Source organism: Phalacrocorax aristotelis, chromosome 22 (assembly GCF_949628215.1).
Source record: "Phalacrocorax aristotelis chromosome 22, bGulAri2.1, whole genome shotgun sequence".
NCBI lineage: Eukaryota > Metazoa > Chordata > Aves > Suliformes > Phalacrocoracidae > Phalacrocorax > Phalacrocorax aristotelis.
In genome coordinates, this window is record NC_134297.1 from 736150 (window position 1) to 742054 (window position 5905).

The 5905-nt window shown below is 56.8% G+C and overlaps 1 long non-coding RNA gene across 1 annotated transcript; it reads left to right on the forward strand.

The window, feature by feature from the left end:
* The first annotated feature begins 934 nt into the window (after window positions 1-934).
* On the forward strand, window positions 935-5605 carry LOC142067486 (uncharacterized). The gene is made up of 3 exons (XR_012664069.1): window positions 935-1288; window positions 2121-2284; window positions 2406-5605. It is a non-coding gene; the product is annotated as an uncharacterized LOC142067486 (long non-coding RNA).
* Window positions 5606-5905: the final 300 nt, after the last annotated feature.

Here is a 5905-nt window from a genome sequence, read left to right on the forward strand (position 1 = left end):
CATCTCACATCCTTAGGGAAAGCTTGCTATTTATTCCTGTGATGGGCAAGACATCATGACTAATTAGGAAAAACGGTAGCCCGCTTGCACCCCAGCAGGAGCAGCGTGTCGTCAGTTTCTGCCCTCGGGGAGACCGGTGGTTTTTCTCCGTGGATGTTCAGCAGCTGCCCCAAGGCGTGCGTGTGCTGCAGCTTGGGGGCGGGAGGACATGGAGACGGGCTTCCTCCGTCCCCCGAGAGCTCCGTGTCCCGGGGCTTGACTAAGGAAGATTGAAGTTGCAGAGTAACTCGATTTCCCCCCAGGTAAGTGGTCACAAGCGGGCAGATGTCTTGTCGGATGGACAAGACATCCCAGGGACAAGCTGTATTGAATAGCGGCCCCGTTCAGCCCCCGGCCCCTGCAGGGCCCAGCAAGATCAGCCTCCGCGCTCCCATCATAAATCCCAACCCGCAGCACATTCTCAGTGGTGGTAGGATTTACTCCTCCTCTTCCCCCTGCCACCACACACTCTCCGATCATAACAAGGTAATCGAGATTGGCGCTGGAGAGGACAGCTCATGGGGGAGCTGCAAACACTTCAGATTAAAAGTAAGCAAAATTAATTTAGAAGTTGCTACGACCACAGAAGAGAAAAGCGCTTGCTGCAACTCTTAGATCTATGCTAAGCAGCAAAAGCTGAGACAACCGTCGTCCCTTCCCTTCTCCCTCCCACCCCGAATGTGACGCGGATTCACCCTTGTGCTAATTGCTTGCACGCACAGGGGCAAAAAGCCTCCCGCAGATGTGGAAACAAGGCTGACGCGTCCCAGCGCAGCTCACCGGGGAGGGGAGGGGTAGGGGAGGGGTGCCTGCACTCCGCAAACCCCCCGAGAGCAGCGGCCGGTCGCAAGCAGTGAGGCCACGGTGATCCTGCTCCCGCTGACGCACGGCAAGGGCTGGGAGAGCTACAAGTCTTTACACTGGGAAAACCACCGCAGACGAAACCGCTATTGTCACCGTCACGTTGGCGAGCATCGCCTCGGATTTCCGCAACCTCTCGCGCGCTGTGGCGTCGGGTGAAAGTTGTCTGTTTGCAAACCCTACCACTGGGCACCCGCCCCTCCTAGATAAGCTGTCAGACGCAAGCAAGGCAGCTAACCAAATAAGAGGGGTGGGGGGGTAACCTCCTCGTAAACGGATGCAAAATAAGAAATCTCGGTTGGCCAATCTCCTATCTGGCAGCGCTGAACCAGGCGTACGCAGGCACGCGGCACAGCCACCCCCTCAGCTCCGGGCTCGTCGCCGGCAGGTGAGCAAGCCTGGAGCGGCACTCCGGTCCTGCCCGTGAGCCGGGGAGCCTGAGCGGTGCTGGCTCAACGAGGCGAGTGCCAGCCCCTGCTACGGGGGCGAAGCAGGGCACAGCAAGCCCCCTGCGTCAGTGCCCTGTTTCTCTAGGATTTATCTCGGCTAACGTGCCACGGCCACCAGCCCTGCCTGCATTCCCTCCCTTCTGCTCTGGGCTCCTAGTGTTATCGGGCTCCGTGGGGGCGAGCAGCTTCTCCCCACGGCCGCAGGGCTGGGAGGGAGGGGAGGCGGGCAGGACAGCGCTGGAAATCAGGAGAGGAAGCGGCACAGCCGTCTCATTTCATCACTGGTGCTGTCTTTCTAAAAGCAGCTGGGACTGCGCTACTGCTGCTCCCGGGTACGGGAAGCGCCGTGACCGGCTCTCGCACACGTGGGTCCTGGGAACGTGGGTTAAACAGGGACGTGCGATGCCCCGTGGTGTTCCTGGAGAGGAGCAGAGGAGGATGCATGTGGCTGCTGTTTCAGGTTTACCTGCGAAGGGCTGAGGAAGCGAGCAAAGCACCCGCCGCAGACTGGAGGGCTGGGAAGGGATGCTGCTAACCCGGCTTTTGGTGCTGTCCTTGTCCCTTTACAAGAAGCTTTAGGCAGATCTGGGGGGCGGTCCTGTTACGTGGCAGCAGTTGTTAGCTTTGCTCTGACAGAGCCATCCTTACAGCCAGGCTGCGCAGGCACCCGGGGCACCCATCCAGACTCGGAGCAACGCGGGAACCACGCTCGCTCCAGCGTCACCGAACACCAGGTCGCATCCTCTCCCTTTTTTCTCACGACCATTTTAGGCTCAGCGCTGCTTCCCATATGCCACCGATACTCCCCATTCATAAAACCCTGCACCTCAGTCACACCTCTGCAGAGAGGCTGTTTACAGAAATAGTCAGGCATCGAGCCCTGCCTGCCAAGGATTTTCCACAAGCCAGGAAGCCTCCAGGTGTCGTGAGAAAAGGTGGAAATAGCCTCTTCTGGCAAAAGGCAGGCCGATGTCCTGGCCCTGCCGCCGCGGGGCAAGCCGGGCCAGCAGCGGCAGGGCCTCGTTAAGGACCAGATCACCACCTTCCTTTTCTCAGGCGTGAAGCGGCCGTTTGGCACGTTCGGCACCAAGCGCCTGACCCGCGCTCAGAGCATCCCGCAAGCAAAGCTCCCAGAGCCTCTGGAAGGCGGCGGCACAAGGCGGGGAAACAGTTTCTCCCTTAGGAAGGGGGAAAAAAGGGGGAGAAAGAAAATGGGAAAGTTCCGACCATGCGGCATCCACAAGGGCTCCTCTGCTCAGCAGAGGCTGATGGAATCCCTGCTTTCAGATACAGTTTCTTACAGTAGCCTGGTAAATTAAATTAAAGCTATTTACTCTGCATTTACAGGCTTACAAATAAATCTCAGGAAGCATTTTACTGAAGGAGGCAGGGAGAGGAGGAGAGGGGGGAAAAAAAGCATTTTCTGGGCCAAATATAATAAACAAGGCCACAAACCTCCTCATGATTACTCATTAGCTAAGGGAAAAGGGAGCTGCGAGTTGGTACGCTTGGCATAACGCTACACAGAGCGGAGGAGAACAGCATCTCATTCTCGTTTGCAGGTAACAAGAAAGAAAAAAAGGCCAAATGGTCTTTTTCACGTAGGGGAAGAGCTCTCCTGAGCGTGCATCCCCAGCCTGTATTTGCACTGCTCCCTTCATTTTAACTGAGTGCTGCGGGTCAATGGGAACCCTTTCAAGTTACAACTGCGTGATATGCCCAGCCTATAATGGGAAGCCGGTGGGGTTGGTTTGATTTTTTTTTTTTTTTTGTTTAAGTGGCTGATTGAGTTCTCTTTGTTTTGTTTGGTGTGTGGTGCCCAACATAGCCCGGTGCATTAGTCAGGAAAATCAATAGCCACTTCAGAGGGGAAATGTAGAGGCGGAACCTGGGGACTGGGCTCAGAGGCACAGGCGAGGAGCGGGGAAGGAAGGAGGGGAACACTGCGAGGCGAGGGGGGGCTGAGCCTCTGCTGAGCCCCCGCAGGCGAGACCCTCCTGCAGGGCACCGGCTGCAAGTTTTGCACCTTCAAGGCGCGAGTCTGGCAGGCAAGCATCCGTTTTAAGTTATTTTAAGTTGAGTTTAAGGCTTTAGGCTTCTCCTGGGTCAGATCTGAAAGCCCGGCTGCAAATCAAAGGCCGGGGCTCCTACTCATTTACACCCTTTTCATATATGCCGAAGCCAAAGCCAGAAGCTTTAAGAGCTCAAGCGTCTCCAGGCTCGCTAGACTTGTGGTTGCACTGCAGTATGATTTTTCTTTCCAGAGGCTGACACTGATGGTTACCAGACGAGAGTTAGCGAGCCCGTGCAACCCTTCGATGTGCACTGCATCGCCCGCCTCCTCTGTAAAGGGGGACAAAGACTGAGCCACCGACACCACCCTCGAGCCGGGAGACCCATGCACATACTCAGGGCATGAGGTAATGGACTTCAAGGCACACATCTAACGTATAGCTTGTAAATGATTAGCCCTCATCTAATGAAGCTCGGATTTGCTGATGATGCATTAACCAACGAGCGTATGGCCTTCCTGACTCCAGACAGCTCCTTACTCGTGCATTGCTGGGTCTCCTGGGAAATCCGAGGTGAAAAGCCCGTATTTTAGAGCCACCCTTCACAGACCTGGCCCAAAGCGCGGGGCGGCGGGCGACGCTGCGGTCACGGCGCGCGCCGCGAGCACGCCTCAGGTCAGGCGCCTCCCAGACGGGACACAGCAGCACCCCCGCTCCAGCAGCTGCTTCACCTGCACCGCCAAGAACCCCCCACACCTCTGCCGTGAGCTGCCTCCCAAAAACCCGAGCCCCAACTCCCCCCCCTGGACTTTTTTTGTACGAGTAGGAACTGGGAGCTAAATCAATCAATTCCCAGCTCTCTGTACCAGGCCGCTTACCATGCCCTGCTTTCCTTTGAACCTCCCCTGCTCTGAAGAAAGAAGTCGGACTAATCTATAAAAATATTTTGGATGCTGTGTTTGGCAGGCCTGGATTTCTGCCTTTTTCTTGTCCTCCCCGATTGACACAGGTGTCTAAGAATAGTTTACATTTGATAGCGGTATCATTAATAACGATGTAGCCGGCGCTGCTTGGTGCTTCTCCGCATGCACAGGGACACGTTGCCTCTTTAAACCTCCACCTCCTTTGTTGCGGAGCACAGAGGCTCTCCGTGCGGGTTACGGGCGAGCTCTCATCTGGCGGGGGATGTTTGCTAATCAGGCTGGTGGCTGCAGTGAGGCAGTGATCCGATTTGGTGATAATTAGGCTCCAGTAGCTACGTCTTCAGGCAACCGTGGCGCAGCTGAATCCTCCTCGCTGCTGCTGCTGTCGCCGGCCAGGGGCCTGAACTGCAAAGCGGGGCGCGCGCGGGGATGCCAGGGACGGAGCGGCTGCACGCCCGCGCTCGGGGCAGGTCTGGGAGGGCTTCAGCAGCAAGCAGCCAGCGGAAAGGGAGATGGGGAGCAAAGGGATGCGTGCTGAGGCAGCCGCCCCACCAGCGCAGGGCTGGCCACGGGGCCGCTGAGTCTTTCCCAGAGGAAGATGGGAAGCAGGTGAGCGGACCGACAGCTCCCCATCCTATGGTATTAAGTCTGTCAGTAAGAATGACTTGGCACCCATGGCTTCCCTGGGAGAACTCAGCATATTCAGGAGCACTAAAGAGCTTGTTAAGCAAGCCCTGGGTTTTACGCTGACTTCTCCTACAGCTCTTCTAGGTGGAGGCAGAGCTGGAGCCTGTCCTGAAAACCCAGTGTCACTCTTGGCTCCTCACTCCGCCGAGCACCGTTAGCTCCTTTGCTTGCCACAGCTCCCCTCCAAAGCCCCTCCAGCTCCCGCAGCCCAGCCCCGGAGGGCAGGCGAGGGGACACCGCGCCAGCTCCCGCTCTGCCACACCGGCTCTCAGGCTCTCGGCCAGCATCACCTCCCGGCCGCGGGCACGAAACTTCACTTTGCTTCAGGGTAAATAACGTGCTGCCACAACAGCCCGTATTCGCTACACGTGCGCAAGGGCTGGTGGCTGATCGCTCTTGCTGCGAGCCCAAACACCTGCATCCTGGGGCGAGAGGCGCAGACCCGTGCCCCCTCACACGGGCATTTCCAGCAGAGACATCTCGAGCAGGAGCACAGAGAGAAGAAATTCACGTTCCTGCTGGAGAGACAGCGACGGGCTCGAGATCTCCCCCAGATTTCCACCGCCGTGGCTCTTTCCACCGGCGACGCGTGCATAATGCGGCGTGCGAGATGCCAAGGCCCCACCGCACAGGGTGTGGCGTGGAACGGGCTGATGGAGAGGTTGTAATCCAAGCTTAAGGACAAACAGCTGGCGATTCAACGACAGATGGGAAGGAGGGAAGAGGGGACAGATTTCTTTCCCCTTCCCTGCTTTCTTTTTTTAATCTATTCCCCTTTCAGAGACAGAATGCAGAAGAAAAAGGAAACCCCCCAAACACACTCTCAAAAGCAAAGGAGGGTTTTAATTTGCACAGATGTTAGGTAGTGGAGTATTTCCAACAAGGCACCACAGCCTTTGGGGAAAACGCGTGCTTAAAATAAAACTCTTCCTAC